A 25,621-nucleotide genomic window follows, 5' to 3' on the forward strand; every position below is an offset into this window, starting at 1 on the left:
ACTTCTGCCTCACAGCACTGGGGTTATGAGGTTGATTCCTGACCATGGCCTTATCTGTATGGAGTTTGTACGTTCTCCCTGCGCTTGTGTGGTTTTCCTTCCACACTCCAAAAACATACTAGTAGGTTAATTGGCTGCTATTAAATTGACCCTTGCCTGTGTTTTTGTCTGTGTGTGTGTTAGGGAATTTAGACTGTAAGCTCCAATGGGGCAGGGACTGATGTGAGTTCTTTGTACAGCGCTGCGGAATTAGTGGCGCTATATAAATAGACGATGATGACAAGTAACTGCTAAAGAGTAAATAATAGCGTATGGAGACTTCAAGGAGCTACAATTACATATACAAATGTATTTATAATTTATGCCCCACTTCCTTAATTTAGTATGCAAGTTATAGTTTAGATTCTGTTCGATAACTACAGATTTTTTTGTAAAAATAAATAAATTATGGCAATCCTCTTAAAGAGTGAGATATATAAAATACCAGGTAAAGGACCTACAAGTCATACCAGGAAAATTGAAATATAAACTCTATCAAACTTACTGACAATGAGTTTAAGACACAACGCCCAGTTAATTCACCCTGTAGTACCAATACTGCATATAATCCACTAATATGATAAATATCAAACTAAACGAAGTTCACAGTATGTACTTCTTCCACCATTGGAGCACAATAGTGAAAAAAAAGCTAAAGAGTCACTAAACCTAAACTACAAGTTACTCTATATAAACCAACTACAAATAACATCACACATATATAAGTAAACGTTTCAGGAGATTATCAGAATGGAACAATATATTTGAATAAAATTGTGATTATGGGGTATAATGATTTCCTGTCAGTAATCCCACGAAAGGGCACTGCAGGCAGCTTTTGTCTTTCTGTTAAGACAACAGTAGCTTGAGGTCCGCCATACAGCTACACAGCAAATGTAAATCGACTCTTAAATATCAAGTTCTGTCAAGGTCTGGGAAATTATACAATTGTGAATGTTATTATTTAACTGAGGTGGCCGTATTGTGGAGTGAACACAAGCAACAAACAAATTTTTTTACGATTATCATTTTTGGGGTTCTGTGTTTTCTTTATTTATGTCAAGGTTTCAGTTAAAACAATGAATACTAAAAAGAAAGGAAGGAGACCTCAATGAAAAAGGGTAAAGGAAGGACGGAAGCAGTACAATAACAATATGAAAATGGACGACTCGTACAATTAGCTCGTTCACAGTGTGTTTCACTTATTCTACACGTATACTGGAAAAATACATGTTTGCTAGTTAAAAGAAACCAATACTATACAAAAACAGCTCAGCATTGATCCCTGAGTGTGACAATCCAGTCCTGATATGTAGTATGCAAACCTTATCCCAGGGAAGCCACAATTACTACAAAATGACTTTAAATACATCTGTTTCTTTAGCTGATGCCTCCTGGGTTATAGGTTTCAGCAATTCACTCATTAGGGGTACTCCAATGATGTGGGATAACAGATCGGGTCTGTATAATTATCTGTATGACCTTTTCCCAAAAGGAGGAGATCTGTGGCGCTATATAAATAAATGATGATGATGATGATGATGATCTGTACAATAACTTTACAGAGTGGTCAGAAAACAAATGTTAATTATATAAGATAACTGAATAAAACCAATGCAAAAAAAATGCTTTCTTTGAATCTTATGTATAAAGGTTTTAAAAAAAGATTTTTAAATAATTAATTAAACATTATCTATACTTATACATTTTTCTTATCTTATATCTAAGGGGAAATGAAAGTTCGAATCTGGGTAAGTTGTATCACACATGTGCACATATGTAAAGACTGGCACAGCAAAGTGGTAACACTTACTGCTCCAGTCCTGTATCATCAGGGCGGTGAAGTGTAATCAGCTGTCCCAGCGATTTGTTTTTTTGTTGCATTGTGGTAATAACTGATTTTTTTATTCCCACGATAAGGGGCTCTGAATGATAAATTCATAAACCATCTAACAAATCCGAAATGTACCTGAATTTGATTGGGGGTATAAACAATTACTATTGTGCATTCTCTAATGTATAATTTGATTTTCAAGCAAACAAATTAAGATTTGCATGTCTTTCTTTTAGACAAGTGTGATGGTGTGCTTGTCAGGTGGTAAATGGGCCTACAAGGCTGTGTGAGTGAGTGGAGCTAATGTGAGGCAGTCCAGCTCAATTTTTTGAGTTTAGAAGCGCTGCCTGTGTAATAGAAAGGCTCTATCTCTCTATCATTAAATTAACCTTCCAAGCTTTAACCTACATCTGTCTTACCTGATTTGTGACAATATAAACATTGTATTTGTTTGGCAATAAATTCAATGGATTTTCAACTTATCCTGTATAAATGGTAAATTCCTTTCTCATCTGCCCTTTAAATTATCTGGCTATGAGAGCCAATAGTGCTGGCTGCAATGCTTTTTCTAATGCAGTGCATCTGACATATGCCACTGATATGTAATCCCATTTGTTGTATATTTATCATAGATAGTTCCGAGGGAAAACATTGTTTTTGTTTAAACCCAGCAAGGTAGAGGTTCACACAGTGTGAGAAGAGCCTCTGTCAAGGTAAGATGACTGACATAGACTATCAAACAGCAGCATCCAGTTCTCTGGCAAACATATCTTGATAACACAGATGTTATCTTTGGAAAAAAATCCTCATGCCCCAAGTCCCAGATGGCATGAAATCTCTATGATTAGAGACTGTTAAATTACTTTTAATGCCTTATGTTTTAAACAGTAAATTGTATGGCTGAGTTTGAACAGGGTCTTAGCTGATTGTTACAAGAATATGCTGAGAAGCTTCCATATATCAGCTCACTTTCTTCTTGTAACTCTGTTGGATCTATTTATAAAGCAACACTATATAAACTGAATATCAGTCACACTCAATCACATAAGCTTGGTGGATGTAGCTTTCATGACTGATAGTGCACTCACAGCATACTTACATTACACATATAGAATGTATAGAATTGTTTGTTCTCAATTGTAAAGCGCTACGGAATTTGCTGGCGCTATATGAATAAATGTTGATGATGATGATGTTGATGTTGTTGATGATGATGATGATGATGATGTTGATATTGAATGTAGGAAACCTGCGTGCAGGACTGCCATCAGAAACTGTGCAGCCCAGTATAAAGGAAAGAAACAGCCCCCATCCTTGAACCCCATCTCCCTATGTCCCTGGGCTTCTTCAACCCCCCCCCCTTCCCGTCTCTTCAAAAACACAGATTCTTGATATGATGCGATGGCTGACTGGGAGCCGCCACATTGCCAAAGTAAAAGAGTAATTATTTAAAAAAAAAACCTCAATTTCGGGGGGCCCGCAGGACAAGCAGGTCATGGCGGGCTCCTCAGTCATTCTGGGCCCTTAAGACTATCCGGGACACCCCCTGTACCCCACTGGTGACATCCCTGTTTGTGTGACACATCACATGTTTTTCCCTTTTAGAGATATATAGTGATAATAGGCAGCATTTTATGTGAGTTTTTCCAAATAAAAAAGCACCTTTTACACTAACCCAATTTGTGTACTAAAGAAACTAAAGGCCCTCTCACTTCCACACATAACTAATTTTAAAAGTGTTAAATGATGGACATTATAACAGTAATTTGAGTAAAAAATAAAACCAATGTTTATTATAATGTAATACTTGTATAAATAATCATTCAGACACATACTGCGTCCAGTTTAACACCTGCCCATGGTGTGTTGTCCTTCTCATGTTCATGTGTGTGATGTATTCCATTGTTGTCTGTATGGATGGCACCAAAGTCATGGCATAAGGATGATTTGACCCCTAGGCTACAGTCTATTATTTGCAGTTTACTTCACATGGAATGCAATGTGATTAAATTCTAAAAAAAAGAAAAGAAACATCCGGACAAATCATTAATGCATGGAAAGTGGCCATACAGTGAACAAATTAGTATACATAAGAAATTCCCTTTCAGAACTTTAATCTATTTATACACATCAGCAGCTATTGTTTCCCAAAATCTCCAGTTACTGTGAAAAGTGATCATCTGTTGACTACTCAGTAGTGCTTCCATCTCAGTAGTAGTTCTGGGACTGGTAGTCTATGGTACCACCATCATTAGTCATACTTACCCACTTTTAATTTTTCAGCTCCAGGAGACCCCAGAGAGGAGGTGAAATGTGATGGGCGAGTCGCGTTGAGACACATCATTTTGGCCCTGCAGCTGTGACGCAATAATGCAAATGTGTCATTTTTGCAAATCGCATCATGGAGGCTCCCATCCTGCCCACTTCACTAGTAAGTGGGCAGGATGTGGGAGAATGGACTGCTCTCCAGAGTGACCTACCTGTAATTTGGGAGTCTCCTGGACATTCCAGGAGAGAGGGCAAGTATGTCATTAGTGATATATAGTGGTTGAAAATTGAAATTTCGATGTGGTGGCATGGTATGGAAATTCATAATAACTGTGCAATAAATTTTTTACTCTTTTAAACCACCTGCCTCATACGAGCAGCACGGTGGCTTAGTGGTTAGCACTTCTGCCTCATAGCACTGGGTTCATGAGTTTGATTCCCGACCATGGCCTTATCTGTGTGGAGTTTGTATGTTCTCCCTGTGTTTGCGTGGATTTGCTCCAGCTGCTTCTGTTTCCTCCTGCACTCCAAAAACTTACTATGGGTTAATTGGCTGCTATTAAATTGACCTTAGTCTAACTCTTGGTCTGTGTGTATATGTGAGAAATTTAAACTGTAAGCTTCAATGGGGCAGGGATTGATGTTGGGGAGTTCTCTGTACAGCGCTACGGAATTAGTGACGCTATATAAATAGCTAAAGATGTAGATGATTATGTTGTTGCAGTGACATTTTTAAGCTGTTGGTGTAGACAACTCACTAGAGGGCTGACGGAGAAGTGAACATAGTTGTTATATGCTGTGCAGTGCACTTATCAGAAAATGATTTCTTTGTTGGCTTTCTGAAAAAAGCTTCCAATAAATCTCTACATAAGTATGCTGCCACTATAATTAATGCCTTCTTCCCACATACAGTACATCACAATAAAGACATTGATCTGCACAAAAAAAATAATAATAGCATCCACATACTGTACAGTCTTAAGAAAGCTTATATAGAAATAAGCTGTAGACATCTAACCTGATGAAAATGCTGTAAAACACACACAAGAAGACAAAAATTGAATAAGTCAATCACATATAATGCAGTAAAGAGAACATAGTCTAAAACACAGTTGGAGATGTCTTAGCCCTGAAATTCAGATCGGTATCCATGTATAGAGCCATAAAAAGAAGACGGATGTGTTAAGAAAATACAGCATGGATGAAAAAAATCATATATATATATATATATATATATATATATATATATATATGCATTACACTGATGTAAAAGTTTTTGACCCTTAAAATAAAGATAGTGCGCAAGATGAGCGCAATTTGAGATTTTTAAGATCAGGCGTAAATTGCATGCACGTCCACACGTATTCAAGTTAAACGGATCTCAACAAAAGTATTAATTTGAATATGAGTATAAGTACGTTCTGGCTACATATTACTTGCCGTATGCAGACAGTTAGAGATAGAACACACTGCAGGATACACACAAAGCATATGTACAAAAAATAAATACAACAACTCTTAATACTATAATCATTAACATAAATCAGGATGTTCTTAATGCATGTTGCACATAAAATGCACTTTTACAGTTTTTGCTATCACATGTTCTGGCATGGATACGCATCAGTCATCACTATCAGTCAGCACTTACACCTGCCCTGTAGCTGCTGCAAGTGACACACGGCTAAATAACACGCAACTAAGAGTGGGCCAGAGTTTGAATCAGACGAATGTGTGTCAACTTCGGCATACCATTACTGTATATTGCCTAAGTACGTCCACCTCTTACCTCCCCCTTCTGCCCTTCAAATCCCAGGCAGTCTGAAGTTTTATTTGCGTTTTGACATGAACTATATAAAATTGTGCTCATTGGCATAAAGTCCAATTATGAGCGGGTACAGGGCAATTTCATGCAAGATACGGCATACATGCGGACTTACATCCGAAGGTGAATCAGGGCCAGTATGGTCTCTTTTGCTTCTCATTGTTGCTTCATATATTGATTTTTGCTTAAGAACACTGCAAATGTCTATGTATGCAGGGTCAGAAATATCCCTATGCCAACAAGATTCCTTACAAAATCACATGTGTAAAAAGAATCTTGTTGTTGTATGGTATTGTATATATGTAGTTAAATGTAACAATACACATACAACTGCCTGAAGTATGGAGATATCATTGATGGAGAAGACACCATAAATTAAGTCCAACATATTGCTCAGATACTGAAAATCAAACAAACACCAAAATACAATAAAATACATTAGCTAAACTAAAGCAACATATCTCACAAGCCATGTATTCTGTTGTATGTCATTTTGTAACAACAAAGACATTTATTTATCAGATCAACCAAATAGATTGCAAAGTAACACGTGAAATGTTACAATAGTCCCTTCCAGCTGGAGAGTGCAAGTCCCTTCCTTTGCGCTAACACATGTATTGTATTATTTTTAATATTTGATTGGAGGAAATACCAATAGAGTTAAAAGTGCCAATAACAGAAAGAAAGAAATATAACATTAAATGCATTTCATTCTGACAAAGAGTTTGTAGAACAAACTGTACATTTCTGAAAAAACAATTCTGACATTTTCCTGCTGTGAATTTGTATAATGGAATGAGCAGAGGAACTGTAGAACAACATCCAATCAATATGAAATAGAGTGTAAAGGTATTACACAGCTAGCTGCTATCACATGCTGTGCTTTCCACTCTTATGGCGTAGTTGGGCATGACGTATACTGTTTTATTACACTATCCTTACACAGGAGCCACATATGGACATGCTGTATCAAGTGGCTAAAGCATAAAATGAGAGGACAACACATGCAAGTAGGGTGCTATTTATAGGAAAATGCACTTGGGTCTAAGCCACCAACCTGGGTTGCGCAATGAGTAGAAATTCACAGTCATTACAATTAGTGGCAAGCAGATAAGATAGAGTGAAGGGACACCTGTCATTTCAAATTATTTTCCCCTTCAACAATCTTGCCACTACCTTCCACCAAAACTAAAACGTTATTATGCTTAGATATTGTCTGTTTGTGTTCCAGAGCAGTTAATTTCTCTGGCCAAGATTAGTTTTCAAGATTTTGCAAAACCGAGAACTGCAGAATGAAAATTAGCTGCAAAATGTTGGTTCATCTCAACAACATTGTGCAGGAGAAGAGGGTGCATAGTTATACACAGAAAAAAAACATGCAATATAATAAGTGACTGTTCTATGGATCAATCAACCCTTATTTTTCATTATATCACATTCAATAGACCACTTTTTGCTATCAAATGAATTTAGACCTAATACAGCTGTAACAGAATATCTTTGTTGTCTGACTGACATGCCAATCACACTGAGGATAGTTGGGTTGAAACTCCATCAGTTCCTGTGGAACAGAAGCTATCTTTAGCCACGCCGCAGATTAATGAGATTAGAGATATTGTCAGGAGGAGGTGATAGATGAAACCCAACATACCACATGTTTGTGGGTTAACTGTCACATCACACACAACTGCAAATGGGTTTTAAGGCATTGAGCCCCACCCTACCCCAACCACTCCCTGACAGTTCAGGTTTGAGGATAACTATACTTGAGTAGAGGTTACTTAATTAGTGCCTTAGTCAGTTTCATCCAATCACAATTGATCAAGATAGGATATCCTTAGACTTGAACTGTCAGTTGGGGCTTGAGGACTGGAGTTGGTAGGCACAGTAGTAGGATTCTCAAACATATATTTCCTTTCATCTGATTTTCCACATGAAAGGTTTCCTCCAATTGACCCGATTCATATGTACTTAAAAATGTTGAACCAGTTAAATATGAATGAACCCCCATAGACAGGAGGGATAACAGATGCCCAGAAATCCCAATGAAGTCCAGAATTACTGATTAAAGTATGAATAAAATATGCTGTTTTGCCTTTCTAGCAATGACCAAGCACTTTCTATCAGGGCAATGATAATTCCTGAGCAGGATGCATCAATAATATTTACTGTATGCTCAGCATGTTGTATTTGTACTGTATGTACATGCACTGGCTATAAAGAGTATTTACGCGTTTTTCACATTTCCTTTTCTTACCATATGGAATCAAAATGTCTTTATTTATGAATTCTTACCACTGATTAATACAAAATATTCCATGATCTCAAATTAATTTTTTTTTTTTTTTTTAATCATTTACAAAAAGCAGAAAATTATTATTTTCATAATTATTCACCTTTTTGATACACTTAAATAAAACCTGGTGCAATCAGTTGTCTTCAGAGTTCAAACAATTAAATGATTAGAGACCACATGTGTATGGTTGATGTATTTCAATTAATTTAAAAATAAATAAACTGTCTGTGAGAGGTCACAGAGTTGGTTAGTGCATTACCATACAAAAGCTTCATCATGAAGATCAAATAACATTTAAAGAAAAACTGAGAAAAAGTTACTGAAAATCACTAATCGAGAGAAGGATATTAGAAGTGCTCAAAGACTTTAACATCCCCCTGAGCACTGTCAACTCAATCATAAAGAAACCGATAGACTAAGTCACACTGTGAATTTGTCTAGAACAGACTATCGTCCAAAACTGAGCCTCTATGCAATAAGGGTACTTGTTAGGTAGACCACAAAAAGGGCCATGACAATTCTGACAGAGTTCTAGTCTTCTATGGCAGAAATGAAAGAAACTGTCCATGGATCAACAATTCCTTGGGCTCTTTACAAATATGTGTTATGGGAGGGTTGTAAAAAAAAAAATTAATGAAAAAGTTATATGAAATCTCGCTAAAAGTTTGCCAGAAATTATATAGCTAGGGCAGCATAATGCTATGGGGACGCTTCTCTGCTTCAGGGACTCAAACATTTGTTAAAATAGACAAGATATTGTCAAATCTTTGCAATACATCCTACTGTAGTCTGCAAGAGACCTTTAACATGGGAAAATAATTAGATTCCAGAAAGACAATGACCCAAAGCATGTAGCAAAAGCTATATTGGAGTGGCTTAAATACAAAATAAAGTAATGCCCAGTAAATCTCAAGACTCAAATCGTTGAGAATCCTTGGAATGATTGCTGTTCACCAATGGCCCGAATCCAACTGGAGGGAACTCAGACAATGCTGCAAAAAGTAACTGCTATCCAGATGTGCAAAGCTGGTAGATTCACAGCTGCAATATCAGCTAAATTTGTTTCTACCATATATTAAAACAAGGGGTAGGGTGATACTTAAGTAATCAATTATTATCTGGTTTTAACTGCAATTAAGAATAATCTGGTGTTGTTTTTATATTTGGCATTACAAATTATTTTATTTTGAACACTGCTAAGCATTCCAAAATAAATGTAAATTCAGCCCATAATGTATTATTATTATTATTATTATTATTATTATTATTATTATTATTAATAATAATAATAATAATAATAATACAATTCCTGAATGCTTATAAAGTAAACTAAGAATAAAATGAGGAGGAAAACAGATGCAGTCAGGTAGATGTACTGTTTCAAGCACACACTGTGTATCGCACACAACACATCTACAGTGCTCTGATCTCCTGGCATGTAATCTATGAGCACTAGAGACATGTCTGTTGTCACACGGATACTGCGGTGTCTGTACTGGAACTTATATTTTTCTCTGTCTATCAGCTGAAACACTAAATGAAGACACAATACAGTAGATATCCAGTTGGAAATTCCATTGCCACCAAAATCAATATATGCTTTATATTTTTATTTCCTTATTTTGGATCAGCTCAGTAACTGTTATATAAACAGGTTTACATGTCTCATTAATGCATCAAAATATTGCCAAAGACAACTCCAAGTTGCCCATACAGTCATTACACATCACCATCACACAACAACCTATAGATGGATTAAAAATCTGCCATAAGAAACGTAACTACACTGTATTCCTATCAACCAAAATAACCTTTTCTTATTTTCAAGTCAGTCCAATATACACAAACTGTTTCCTGTGAACTGCAAAGTATTAGTTTTGCCATTCTAATTAATACGTATTCAAATAAAAATCCATTTGAGTAAAAGAGAAAAGCTTAACAATTTGAAGCAAACAGTTAAAGAATGTAATTTAAGATTAGTGAAATAGCAAATGTAACTATAACGTGACATTAAAAGTACATCGATTGGTGTAAAAAATGAGCCTAGTTAGTATTCTTTAAAGTTCACTTAGAAGAACATCTTTACACCACGTGTCACCCAGTGATGTATATTTTCACACAACTTACATTTTATACTATGTATAACAGCTGTCAGATAAAATTACAGCCTTACACTAAATAAAAGCAACCTATTCTGAAATAAGAAAATAGCACGAGTGATGAGGCTTCCTAATAGAAAACATCCACTGGTAAATCTCAAAAAAGCTTGTTGAATTCAACGCAGTCTTATTAGGCAGAAAAAGTGCTGTACATGGCAAAACTCCACACACTGAGGAGACAGAAAACTAGATAAGACTTCAGGCTGCTGAAAAGCTGGCAGACAAAACTCACCAGTCTTGATGCTTTCACAAATCCAGTCGATACTTCCCGTGCACTAGTATTGCTGCTGCTTTGACAAGCTCGCTACAACGGAGCCCTGCATCTGTTCCCTATGTGGTGATTGCTCACTGCAGTTTCTCCCATGACTCCATCATCCAGGAATGACACTGACACATCCACCTCCTCTTACCAGCACTGAGGAAACAGGCTCAGGTATGAGAAGTCATCGCATTAACAAGGGCACAAGGTATAAGGAGCAGTGGCAGCACAGTTAATTGAATGAGAAAGTAAAGCTGCATGTGAAGAGGAGGGAGAGGAATGCTTCACTACAGCAACAGCCTATTTCCAAACACAGTGTTATGCTGTCTGCAATTTAAAGCACCAGGAAGTGGAGGTTAGAGGGGGAATTGGATTTGATCATCAAAACAGAACACTGTCCATCCATAACACGTAGAAGGAGCCTGTAGATGAAGAACAAATATCCAGGAGTGTTGGTTTTCCAGTTCTACTACACTTTTAATTGAGTTCAGAGGTGAAGAGTCGGGGTGTTTTATTACAGAAGTAGTGAGATTAGCAAAGACATGGAAATGACTTCAGTAATTCTATTTCCATTTATTTATTTTACTTCATATAGTAGGACGAATAAAGCTGAACAGTTTGCAAGCTGACCAGTACATTCCTGAATAAATGTCTGAACAATGCATTCAGTCGGTTCTGTCTCAGAAATGAAGTCTTTATGCAAAGTGAAAGAGCAGCAAACTGTAAGCACGGCATTTATCATGCAAATGTGGATGTTTAATTACGGCTGTGCAGTTTGCATTAAATACACTGACTGGATAAGCTCTCTCTATTTAGAGTCCTTGTAATGGTAGAGATTAGAGTGAAAGAAGTCTTTGACACTTCTTCTAGTTTTTAGTTTAGCTTTAAGATCTTATTGGGAAAATAATCTATATATAGAACTGTATTAAAATATACGCTTTGCAATTGTTATTACCCTGTATTTGCATATCACAGCATATCTTTCTACAGATTATGGGGTATATTATTTACTAAATTGTGGGTTTGAAAAAGTGGAGATGTTGCCTATTGTAATCACTCATATTCCTCGCTGTCATTTTGTAGAATGCACTAAATAAATGATAACTAGAATCTGGTTGCTATAGGCAACATCTCCACTTTTTCAAACCCGCAGTTTAGTAAATATACCGCCCTGTGCCACTGGTGACCTTAGTGGAGACCATTAGCGACAAACTCTCTATATAGCAAACTAATAAAGGCTCTATCTGACTTGCCAGTGATACTCATCCTAAGGCACCACAATTTGGTTTTATTATTATACTAGTAGGTCAATTGGCTGCTATCAAAATTGACCCTAGTCTCTCTCTGTCTGTCTGTATCTGTGTATGTTAGGGAATTTAGACTATAAGCTCCAATGGGGCAGGGACTGATGTGAATGAGCTATCTGTGCAGCGCTGCGGAATCAGTGGCAATATATAAAATAAATGGTGATGATGATGATGATTATTCAGATGTAAGAGCCTATGAGACTTGTGAGCAACACCCAGCCTTTGTTGATTGGACAGCCAGTGAAAGTTGTCAAATCAGCTTCAATGGGCTGAGTCCCATAAACATTAACAGTCAGGAGAATGCAGACTGTAAGGATTTCCTTCCCACCGCAATTAATCCCATGACTCCACTAGTATGTGAGAACAGTTTACAGGAAAAAATAGAGATCTCTTTTAGTGGTTTTTATTACCTTACTATGTAACCATTTTACGTTATTTATTTATTATTTTATTTGTTATCAATTATTTGTATAGCGCCGTTATATTATTAAGGGCTTTTGACCTTTAGGTGAACATTCCTTTTAGGGTTCACTATATATTGTAGTTGTGGCTGGATCAAGTAGAAATAATTTATTGTAGATATTTATTTTAATTAGGGGTGCAGTGCACCGCTCTAGATCATTGCAAATGTACTTATTTTTTTTATATTGTGTTATGTATTTCTAATGTATTATGCCAGGTTAGAGAAAAACTGTTTTGCTGAAGGCAGGAAATGCTAAGTAAGTATTTTCATCTCAGAAGTGACAAACACATGCTTAAGCCTGAATGCCCAGGTGTAGGTCGTTACCTATCATCCTGTTTTGTTAAAAAGATAGACGAAATACATAAATAATGCAACTAAGCAATTCATTTAGGAAATTAATGTAAATTTTGTTAAAGAATAAAATCGCATTAATCACAAGTCTGGAGAAGTATCACATCCTTATGTTAAAATAACTGATGTAATATATCAGACGTTTCAGTGCCTGGTCGGAAAAGAGGACTGGTTTATCCCTGCCAGGCTGTGTCAAACCTGTATAAAAAGAGCACTGTTTGACCATCTTTTTTATCATTCCGTCTGTAACTTCTGGATGATCACTAGTACCTCAAACTGGTGTTTAAAAGTCCTTATCATTACTGCTTGAAGTTTCTGCCTGCGACTATTACCTGCTGTATCCTGTGATCAACAGATAAGAGCTTACACACTAATCCATTTCCCGGCTGTCCTGTGTTGAACTCAGCATCTCTGTGTCAACGCTCTGCACACTACCCAGCAGTCCTGTTCCATAGTAAGCGGTCAGGAGGTACCAGGCAGCCCACAGCAAAGAAGCATTACAGCTGCTATACCAGCTACTGCAGAAGTACGCGGTTCTGGGTGCTGCAAAGGAGCCCAATGGTCACAGCCAAATTTTCCTACAACTAGTGTGCAGTTGGCATTCACAGTTGTGTATGGTGGCAAAATGACACCAGTAGGAGTTGTCAGTAACAGGCTGTTACGGACAGTGAGAAGGAAATCCAAATAAACTGTTCAGTAAGAACATCCCCACATTCCCCTTCCCCCTACAGACCGAGTGGCGAAGTAAGCCAATCCGGTCACAAAAGTGTTTACTGTTTACATTTAAATTACTGAGTGCTGTTTACAGTCTTGTGCTTCCCTTTCACGGTAGATTGTATTGGGCATATAATGTTGGTTTTTTTTTTTAGAAATCCAACATATAAGTAGTCTCAACGGTGTTATGTTTGTGCTGCTTGTTTGTTATACTTTAGGCTTGTTCTTAACCATCCCACTTCAACGTTGCTTACACATTGACATGATGGAAAAAAATAAATACAGTAAAACCATTGCATCCCATGAAACCCAGCTAAAAACTAAAATATCTATTTTAAAGCTCAATCTGTGAATCAGTTATAGAGAAGAATTAACTTACTCGAAAAATAAAGCATATAAAATAAAATACATATTTTAGTAAAAGTAACAGGGGCAAACGCAGGATTTGTAGAGGGGGGTTCCACACCACGCCACCAGTGGGCGTGACAGCATGCATGGGGCGTGGCAATAATATTAGACAGTGCTTGGCTGCTCTCCAACGCTTCCTATCCCATAATATACATGGACAATGCTGCGTGCACTACTGTTAGGTGCACACAGCTCTCCCTTTTCAAGCAGAGCCGGGTGGAGCGGGAGCAGGGTCCAGCCACCTCAATTATACAGTGCCCCAGGCTTGGATGGGGGTTTCCAGGCACTAAGAAATCCTCCCTTGGTTTGCCTATGAGTAAAAAGAGTAAAAAGAACCTTTCTGACAACCAAAGACAGGAAAGGTAAATCTGCTCACTCTCTACTACAGTGTACCAAAATAATGCTATAATTTTATGCTTAGTTCTTCTTTAACTAGAGAAACAGGATAGATAATTTAGAATTAAATAACCACTCTGTAAACTGTGCTTTACATCTAATAAAAATTACCCCCATTTTAATATCATCGTTTACAATTCTACAATTGCTTGCAATAAACATACAAATATTTGCCAGACCTAAAAACATTTTTTTTCATTGACTCAACAACTGCATACCAAGAAAAGGTTGTTTTACCCAGCGGGGTAAATTGTAAATTCATAATTTCATATGTGTAATATAATTCTTACAAATGTACTTGTCTAAGACGAGCGCTGTAGAGATGAATAAGCCACCCGTGGACCATCATTTACTTAATGTGCAACTACCTGATTTCCTGTCTTGAATAATTTTTTTTCTAATTTAGCTTCTTTTGAACAGGTTTTATACATAATTGGTTCTTAGAATGACTAGTCATGTGCTTTGTGAATACATTAGCTGAAATACAAGCACAAACCCTACATGTCTTTTTATGTATGCAAGCAGATGTTCTACCAAAAGGCATTTCCATGGGTCTATCACCTTTTTAATACACCAATGAGTTTTCTCCATACAGCTGTAGGTTCAAAATTGTTGCTACAAGTATGTACTAATATTGCAGTTATAGGGAATGACTAAAAACAAGAAATAAAACAAAGTGCCATTCAACATAAAATACAAGTTGATCCAATAGGAAAAGAAGGCCTCTGCAACATACATAAAGGGCATGTATCCCCAGGGGGGGGTCTAAGCAGAAGGTCATAGGACCCAGGGCACGTTTTTGTCCCTCCTGCTACCTGTGCACGCTTGCTGAATCTCTTCTCCATCCAAGCCTTTGCAATACCCTGCTAGGGTATAGTTTTCTCTTTTTCTGTACATAAACAACTAAACTCATAAAGACTTATGGGACTCCCATGTTTCCTGCACTAATAGATTCAGTGTAACATGGACTAAACAGTGTCTAATACTGAATATACCTCTGCAGCAAATCCAATTTACATATGATGTGACACACAATGGAGACCTGAGGGAAAATTTATCAAACTGCAAGGTTTGAAGCGTAAAGATGTTGCCTATAGCAACCAATCAGATTCTAGCTATAATTTTGTAGAATGTTCTAAATAAATGATAACTAGACTCTGATTTGTTGCTATAAACAACATCTCCACTTTTCAAACCCGCCGCAAACTCGTAGCTTGAACAGTTACATCCTGGCCTCCCACAAAGGTGTACGTGCAGCGTGAATGATGTCTACAGTGATCATTTGCCCAGGAACATAGTTTGCCTAGTCCCAAAATACAACACTGTAACCCTCAGAATTTCATGTCAAGGACTAGTGATCTAGGATGCGTAATTATCATTTGTAAACATGAGGACTTTTTGTACCAGTCTTGATGGGACACTGTAGTAGTTCCAATATCCCATCATCTAGCCGTGTACAAGCTATTTCCTGTGTAATTGTCAGTTATAGATTGTGATTCCCTGCATTACACCTATAAATAGAACGTTATGTGTAGATTACATCTACATCTCCAATAATGTGCCCTAATGATGTATTAAAACCTTTGCATACATAGGTGTATTAATGTTCATAATGCTATTTTATACAAAGCTGAATTGTAGGTTGAGAATATCTCGAAAACACAAATGAAAACTTGATGCTTTTGTTAATGTTTAGCAACTAAAGAAAAGTAAACCATTTTATATTATATTGCTTTCTTATAACAGTGAGTTACACATCCAGCAATGGCTTGTTGGAAGTAGATCTGTTAGCACAGCAGTTAATCTGAAAACAGCCCATGGAGAAGCTCTCCCCTAACAGCCCGTTGTCTTTGTTTACAGTTAATTTAAGATCTTCTTTATTGCGTTCAAAATAATTGTCTGGGGATGTCTGACGTGAGTTGTCTGAACATTGGCCTTAAATAAGAATCTTCTGCAGAACATGCAAGCCTCAAATCTTCTCTGTTACATGGAATGTGGATGACACAAGATGCCGCAGCCACTTCTTGTAAGTTCTTGATGAGTTTGGTGACTTAGTGATATATGTGCTACAGCTTTAGATACAAAACTAGGAACTATGTAGTACAAAATGTACCTTTAAACATTTCCTGATCAAGGCAATGTGATGTTAAATACTTTTGTGTCAAAAAAGACAAAAGTATTATAGGAGTGATACCTTTATTGGCTAACCAAAAAAATTATTATTATATTTGCTAGCTTTCAGAGGCCCCTTCATCAGGCAACTTTACAAATGTATGACTAAGAAACAGGCACCACATTTAAGAGCTGTTACAGCAAGAAATTTATACAGGTGGGGGGGATATATCATTAAGATAAGCTAAAGTAATAAAACTGAAGTTTTCTTTACGGATGGAAGCATAAAGTCCTATGAGTTCAGAGATATGGAGTTACTTTCCTGTGGGGTGTGAAATGTGTCCAAGTAGTGGGTCATAAATCCAGGTGTTATATTGAGCCCGTGTGTCAATGACTGTAATGTTCTTATCAGCTTAAATTCCCAGATTTTTCTCTCCCTGTTATTTTTAAAAAGACCTTTCAGTATTAGGACCTTTAAATCTGTCATACAGAGAAGTGTTCTGGCTAGCACGCTACTGCAATAATAATTTTTTTTTTAAATAATTTTTTTGCTACACACCCTGATCAAGGCAAAATATTATTTTGTAAGTCTCTTAAAATATATACTTTTGAGTTATGTGTTGCTAATATTTATCGCACTTTCATTATTATCACTCTTTGAACACTGCAGTTGACCTTATTTTCTGCTTCCACAGGTTTTTCTCACCCTGATAAGACAAATGAACACGGTAAAGTAAACCGATGAGGCACACAAACCATGTGTGTCAACAAAACTACTTAGACAAATGCACAGGTTCTGAAACTGATCATAGACAAGCTATATGGTTGGAAATTTCTTCATGTAATCTGACAACAAAGAAAGCTCTGCAAGCCAGCAGTTTATACTGTACGGCATGATTAAAAGACAGGCAGAAATAACTGTTTACGTTCTAGGCATTGTACTGTTCCTTGCAATCAGTGACCCATAATTTCACTAGTATGTTTAAAGTGGAGCAGTCATTCTCAATAAAAGTACACTGGTTACTTTAAAACATCAACTAAAGTTTTATAGTTATATACTACAAGAGATACTGTATTGTCCCTGTTACTTATAATGGTACAATATCTTGCACACAAGAGCAATTTTGCAGCAGGCGTACCACATGGCATGAACCTTTCACTGTCAGGACTACATCATACTTACCAATTTTTCAATGCTCAATGAGATGGGGTGTGCGGACGGAGGGGGGCGCCACATGGCAAATCTCATCAATCCAGTTATTTCTCCATGATGGGGACAGCACTTATAGTGCACATTTGTGACACTACAAATACAAGTATGCACCTTCCCCTTGTGCATGTCTGCACTTGTAGCTCGACTAGCACTAGCAGGCAAGATCACTCATGGGTTGTCAGATGCTAGCACTTGTAGAGCCTCTTAGTGTGCACTATATTTTCACAATATTATCCTGGTACCCAATGGCCAGGGGTACCAGGAGAAGCCCAGTGCTTGTCAGCTTGGGGCCAATACTCTCTTGGTGTAGGGGCCATGATCATTTTTCTGGTCCATCACCAAGATGTAGTCTGGGCTTTTTAGAAAATGGAAGAGAGGGGATTTTTTATTTACTTTCTTTTCGTTTAATCCAACTGAGCCTGGCGAGGTGGCTCCTGACAGGCCCTTCAGACTGGGCACAGTACACACCCCATTATTATGCATTTTTTTTTAAAAAAAAACACATGTGTTTTGGCTGAAACTGATGCAGTTTAAAGGTTTGCCAACCACAACACATCAGATGCGGTTTGAGTTTTCAGTCTCCAAATCAGGTTGTCGATATTTGGCTGCACAGTAAGAGCCCTTAGTAAATGTCCCCATTAAATGCTAAGTGAGGCTCAATGTGTGATTATGTGTAGGGTTCTTGCGTATCCATATCAACATGGATCACAAATACTACAATAGTAGAAAATAAGCTGAGCCATTACTCCTGAATTACACCATCAGCTTGAAAACAATGGAGGAACATTAACAATAATGTGAATATAGCTTTATGAATGAAATAATAAGTAATAATAATAGTAATAGAATCCCATACACTGGCGTATCCGGGGGGGAAAGGGGGCGATCAGGGCTGCTCGGCCGCTGAATCAGAGCCCCCCGGCAGCATACTTTGCCTACTTGTCTCCAGCAGCGGACCTAGACTTTATGTTTAGATTGTGGCGATTTTGCATAATCACGCCCCTCCTTTACTCTGATTGGCTAGCCCATTTAGCCCCGCCTTCCGCTTGCGATTGGCTCTGCCCCCTCCCATTTTGATTGGCGGCTGAGACCACTCTGATTGACTGGCCCGCGTTTAGCCCCGCCTTCTGCTCGCGATTAGCCTTGCCCCTCCCATTTTGATCGGTGGCTGGGACCTAGCTTTCTGCTGCTAGGGGGGCCGAATGCCCAGATCGCCCCCCCCAATTGCCTCGGTATCTGGCAGCCAATACTGTTAAAAGTTTAAAAAAAGGGGGCAGAGACTAAATCACCCCCCCCTAAAAAAAAATTGCCGTCTGCCCCATATCCCTAGCTTTTTAAGCAAATATTATAGGTGCCACTTGTGGATTGTGCAAAAAATAAAAATAAATAATATATGCAAAAATTAACTGCCTATCTATAATGAGTAACATACATGTATAATCTGAAAACTACAAAAAAAAAATACAATAATATTTGCACCAAAACAACATTGTGATTGTAATACTGTGCAAAGAGTTATGAGGAAATCATTAATGCTACAGTCATAAAAAACCCGAATGTTGGCATGCTGTTCTTTAAGATATTTCCTCTTTGTAATTGCTTTGTTACATATCTGTACATTATAAAAATCTTCGTATCAAAGAGAGGATGTTATTTTTTTCTGCTGCATCCTATTCTGAATGCAGGTAAAATTACTGAGGGTGCCAATTCTTGTAATGAAAATGTTTGAGCTCCAAAAGCCTGGAAGTGACAACAGTAAAATTTGTAAGACAGGATATTTTGTTCTTGTTGAATGACAGGAAATGTTTCATTGTAAAAGGTCTTCTTTAATTAGTATTGTAATTGTTATAGTGTAGTTGCTTCTATTTAAAGTGCAAGTAAAGCTAATATTACAAATTAATATATATCAAAGACTATATATTACTGAGTGGCTAATATACATGAAATAACTGGATCATTTATACTTAAATAAATATGTCCATACTGTTTGATTTCACTGCAGGTTGCCATGTTTGGTGCAGACAGAGGTCAAGGGACAGACAGGTAGGCTTGTTCTGCACAATTACACTCCGTCATTTGGTGGTGTTGAGGTATTACTTTCTTTTTAACAGAGCTGTAGTGATATGTCATGATAACCCTGAACAATGTATTCATGGCAACCATCTTTATGGCTGAAAGTGTACATTTTGGAGTTTAAAGGGTCCTTTAAATTCATAACTCTGCTAAAGATGTACTCAGGGCCGCAATCAGGGGGGTACAGGGGGTACCCGTGTACCGGGCCCGGGCTCACCAGGGGGCCCGGTGGCACACTCTAACCAGGGAGCCCGTTATCTTCAGCCTGGCTGTCACTGTGAGACGCTTCAGCAGTGGAACGCATCCACCAACAGGAAGTTCCAAATGCTGAACTTCCGGTTGGTGGAACGCATATGCGGTCCACCAACAGGAAGTTCCAAGTTCTGGACTTCCTGTTGGTGGAACACATATGCGTTCCACTGCGGGAGTTAAGGTCTGAAGTATCTCTCTCCCTCCCTCTCCCCTAATACTAATATATATATATATATGTATAAATATTCACAATATTCACAAATAAATATGCCTACGGTATGCAAAGTTATATTGAAATTAGGGTCGGTGGTCAAAGTGGAAATTTAGAAGTGGCGGTATGAAAACTGTAATTGGAATGTAAGTGAATAGGATATGATTGTTTTTCAAAGAAGGCAGTAGGAGGAGTGGCGGCAGGCATACCACCATATATATATATACCCCTTTGACCACTGTTTAGGGTGGAAATACAGTGGTGATATTCCCAGTAAGGTCAAAGTTAACTATAATTTTGAAAAAAGTTTGTGTGTTGTAAGTTTGTTTAAATGTTTTTTGTTTTGTTTTTTTAACTCAAAAGGGTTTAAATGTTTTTTTTATATAAACATAAAAGTAAAACTTCTACTTTGGCTTTTATTATTGCTGCCAATTATTTTATGGATTTGTCAGAGACTAAAATGTGGAATATACAGTGTATTCAGCTCCCATGTCCTCCTTTCACAGGGCCTGGGATGTTGATTTTTCAGAAGAGGAAATTTTATTTGTGAGTCACACATTCTTCAAGTTTCACAAAGTCAAAAAATAGATCATAGTAAACCTTAAAGTAATACAAATATAAAAAATAAAATCATCATCAGCAAATACATTTTCATCACCATTTGTCAATGCTTATTTGCTTACGCAGCTTTAAAGTTAACATTCTCTTTAAATACATTTCTAAGAATATTGAGCACTAAGTTGGAGGAATGTTTGCCTGTTAGTTGGGAAGCAACAGTGGCCAACAAGTTCAATGTCTTTACACAGAATTTTTATTGGATTAAGGTTAGGACTCTGCCCCTCAAGGACATCTATTTTCTTCATTTTAAGACATCCCAGTATTGCTCATTTAGTGTGCTCTGAATCATTGTTCTATTAAAAGATAAACTTCCTCCCTAGTTTTCACAGGGTTAGAGGATTTCAGGTTTGGGTCTGGGATTTGCCTATAATATGCACTATTAATCTTCCCATTTCCTAATATATTTGTCAGTACCTGCCACTGAAAAGAATCCCCATAACATTACGCTATCACCGTCATACTACCCGTAGGGAATGGTGTCACCTGACTGGTGTGTAGTGTCTTCCAAGCATTAGACCAAAAAGGTCACCCTTTAGACCACAAGAACTTCCTACCACTTCTCTGCAATATCTAAATAGTGTTTTTTTTAGCCAGGCCTTCATCATCATCATCATCATCATCATTTATTTATATAGCGCCACTAATTCCGCAGCGCTGTACAGAGAACTCACTCACATCAGTCCCTGCCCCATTGGAGCTTACAGTCTAAATTCCCTAATAAAGACACACTCTCACACACAGACAGACAGATAGGGTGACAAACAGACAGAGAGGGAGACAGACAGGGAGAGACTAGGGTCAATTTTGATAGCAGCCAATGAACCTACCAGTATGCTTTTGGAGTGTGGGAGGAAACCGGAGCAACCGGAGGAAACCCACGCAAACACAAAGAGAACATACAAACTCCACACAGATAAGACCATGGTCAGACTCGTGACCCCAGTTCTGTGATGCAGAAGTGCTAACCACTAGGCCACTGTGCGGCCTTCTTCACTGCAATCCACCCATTGAGGCCCTTTTTGTGGAATGCCTCTGAGATTATTGACCCATGTACATTGTCTTCCATTACAGCCCCTGGGTAGTCGCAATTTGCCTTACACTAACTTCTCTCATAAGAGCCCTTCACTGGCAACTAACTTTAGGGGAACAACATGATCCAGGTAGTGTGGCTGTAGTTTCATACTTCTTAGACTTCTGTACAGTGGACTGCACTGGCCTGCAAAGGATATTTAGTTTCTTTACAATGGTCATGTATCCTTCCCCAGATGTGTTCCTCCGTCTAATCATATATCCCATTTGTCTGATCATTTAGAATACTCTTTATGTTCATGTTGAATATTTTTGTTTTGGAAAGTCTCTACCACACTGTAAGATGTCATGGTATCACTAATTTATAAATATATATGATATACAAACTCCCTGTCACACTTTATCTCCTCTCACTCCATTCTTGACTCTCTGCAATCAGGCTTCCACCCCCAACATTTCACTGAAACTGCTATCACAACAGTGATCAATGATCCACTTACTGCAAATTGTAATGGTCATTTCTCCATAGTCATTTTCCTGGACTTCTCTGCTACTTTTAACACTGTTGATCATCCTCCTCTCCTACACACTCTTTACTCCATTGGTCTTCGTGATACAGTTCTTTCTTTGTTCTCTTCCTACCTATCGAACCGCTCTTTTAGTGTTTCTACCTCTGGCACATCCATCTCTCCATTACCACTATCTGTTGGGGTCCTACAAGGCTCTGTTCTTGGCCTTTTACATTTTTCACTGTACACCTCTTCTCTTGGGAGAACTAATTTGCTCATTCAGCCTCTAATACCACCTCTACATTGATCAAATCTATCCCTTCCCCTGACCTCCTCTCCCCTTCTGTACTATCTTGTGTAACCAACTGTCTTTCTGCTATCTCCACATGGATGTCCCAACGCTACCTAAAACTCAACATGTGCAAAACAGAACTTATTTTTCCTCCTGCCAGAGTCACCACCTGCCCTCATATCTCCCTCACTGTCAATACCACCACTGTTTCCTCAGTCTCCCAAGCCCGCTGCCTTGGTATCATACTTCACGCCATCTCTGCTCTCCTCACATCTACAATCGCTTCAAATCGCCTGTCAGCCTTTTGGCTAAGATCAAGTGCAGTTGTGCCAGAGCTGTACTTAGTCCTCTGGGCAGGGGCTGGGTAAGTGGCGTTAAAATCTCAGGACTAATGTGCCCCCAGAGTGGCAACACGGGGTGAAAAAAAATCACAGGTCAGGTGCACCTTAAAACAGTGATAAATGTGATTATGTTGGCACCTTGCACATTATGACCACTTTCACTATACACACCGCCTCTATTCTTTGCTCCGGCTTTATGGCTGGGTGATAACATTTGTATAGTAGGTCAGCCGTGAGACTGGGGCTGTAATCACTCATCACTTTTTTTTAGTTTTCTATATATTAAACTTTTTTGCTTTTCACTTTTACTTTTATGTTTTTACTTTTATGCTTCACGGATTTTAGGGATGCGGGTAGGCCCTTTTGGGCTCTGCATCCCCGAAGACCTAGGGGGAGTTGTGTGGCCCTTAGGTTCCGGTCCCCTTAAATCCCATCATTGCCCACCCTTCTGGCTGCTGCAAGACTGATCTTCCTCTTTCACTGCTCTATCTGCTGCATCACTTTGCAAATCCCTCCACTGGCTCCCTGTGTCCTCCAGAATCAAATTCAAATTACTCACCTTTACCTACAAAGCTCTCAACAACATTATACCTTAATACATCTCAAAACTCTTATCAAAATACTCTACCTCTCACCCATTTAGATCTACCTCTGACCTGCACCTTGTCTCGTCACTGGTTACCACCTCTCACTCCTGCTGCTCTCCTCATATGGACTTACCTACCATGCATATACAGGCTTTCAACAGGGCCATCTTAACAACATTATGGGCCCCCAGGCAAAGAAGTGCACTGGGGCCCCTACATATATATATATATATATATATATATATATCTATCTAATATATAAATGTCTAGTGGCATGTTTTAGTCTGTCTGTCTGTGTGTGTGTGGAAAAAATAAAACCAAGCTGCAGCACCACCTGCTGGGCGAAGTTATACACTGACCTACTAAATTCTTAGTGTGTGTGGAAAAAAAAATTCAGAAAGGGCTGAAATTTGGTATACTAAAATGTTTTTAATTTGTTAATTTAATTTGTTAATTGTTAAAAGTGTTTATAAAGATTTAAAAAATATATATATATATTTCTTGAAGGAGAAGTGACAGTTGGGAGTGGTTGGTGGTTGCCGGGGGTGACAGTGGGGAGTGGTTGGTGGTTGCCGGGGGTGACAGTGGGGAGTGGTTGGTGGTTGAGGCCTGGGCTATGGCCCAAATGCATGACAAGAACCTTTTTAACACCCTAAGTAGCTTGATTTGACTAGAATGCATGAGTATCATGCACGGGTTAACTTGTGTATATATATATATATATATATATATATATATATATATATATATATAGATAGATAGATATAGATGTATAGAGATACAGATATAGATATAGATATATAGAGATAGAGATAGATAGATGTACTTGCTCAGTGACCCTTGAAGGTGTTTTTTGCAGGTTTTTTCTTTTGCAGGATTATTTATTCTAATTAGGAGCCCTGCCTATGGGGCCCCCTTGCCCGTGGGGCCCCCGGGCACCTGCCCATCGTGCCCAATGGAAAAGATGGCTCTGGCTTTCCCACAGCCTCAAATCATTAGACACTCTCTGAAAACCCATCACTTTTTAGAGCTTACCTTATCCATAATGATACTATTCACACTAATACAGCCTTACAACTGTCCCAATCTCCCCCTTGTGCCACACTCTTTCCTCCTATTTCAGCTGTGAACTCTTCCACTCAGAATGTAAGCTCTCTAATGAGCAGGTTCCTCCATACCCTTTGATTTCATGTCTGCACGTTTGCATTTATTTTGTCTTTCTTATATGTCCCTGTTTTATGTATGTCCTGTTTTCCCTACTGTACAGCGCTGTGGAGTACTGTGGCGCCTTACAGATCGACAATATAATAATAATAATAATGATAGGGGTATAGGTTATAAAAACTTTTTATGGAAATGTTTTAGAACTTTAGAATGAGTGCCAAAATATCCTACTTTGTTTTCAACTCAGAATTTTCGGCAACAGAATGTGAAAACAGAGTTGTGACTGACTACTTTATTAAGGTATTGTATGAGGGTGGAAGTATCAATGTGCCCCATCTTCTGATGTCAGATTGTTTCAGTGTTCAATTGTTTCCAGAGCTATTAACATGACTACTTAAACTGCACCCCCTGAAGAAGTCTCAGAGAGACGAAACGCATCAGGAGGTAAATGTATGAACGTCCGATTTTTTCAACTCGCCGGAAATCGGCGACTTTGTAGTGAAAATTTAAAGCAACGATGGCTTGTAAAGGCAAGTTTGCCTTTACAAGCCATCGCCGCTTTAAATTTTCACTACAAAGTCGCCGATTTCCGGCGAGTTGAAAAAAATCGGACGTTCATACATTTACCCCCAGGTAACTAATATCTGTGACTTACCTGTTACTTATCTGTGAAACTCGACTCCTTTTCAGTGTGCATGGGACTCTTTTCCTGGCCGGAGTTATCACAGTATTGCAGATAAGCCTCAGATACTGTTGTACGGGCATTTTAATGTCTTTTTATGTTGGTTGTTAAAGTTTATGAGGATTTTTACTGGCATCTTTCCGTACTACTTCTCTATGCATAAACAAATGTCACCACTGGTATGCAAATTTATATAGAAAACCATAAGTATTGTATCTT

General features: G+C 38.1%; 1 protein-coding gene and 1 long non-coding RNA gene across 7 annotated transcripts in view; one reads left to right on the forward strand and one right to left on the reverse strand.

Annotated features, from left to right (window-relative positions):
• Positions 1 to 25,621, reverse strand: part of ARHGAP24 (Rho GTPase activating protein 24) — a 706,220-nt gene that overhangs the window by 116,679 nt on the left and 563,920 nt on the right. The window contains exon 1 of one of the 6 annotated variants that reach the window (XM_075203197.1): positions 10,654 to 11,062. The exons of the other annotated variants lie outside the window; for them this stretch is intronic. The gene's annotated coding sequence lies outside the window, so the exon portion shown is untranslated. Of the gene's footprint in view, positions 1 to 10,653; positions 11,063 to 25,621 lie in introns of those variants that run through there. 6 annotated transcript variants of the gene reach the window in all.
• Positions 10,783 to 17,442, forward strand: LOC142144402 (uncharacterized). Its single transcript, XR_012689703.1, has 3 exons — positions 10,783 to 10,854; positions 16,180 to 16,345; positions 17,127 to 17,442. It is a non-coding gene; the product is annotated as an uncharacterized LOC142144402 (long non-coding RNA).

Source organism: Mixophyes fleayi, chromosome 1, assembly GCF_038048845.1.
Source record: "Mixophyes fleayi isolate aMixFle1 chromosome 1, aMixFle1.hap1, whole genome shotgun sequence".
Taxonomy (NCBI): Eukaryota; Metazoa; Chordata; class Amphibia; order Anura; family Limnodynastidae; genus Mixophyes; species Mixophyes fleayi.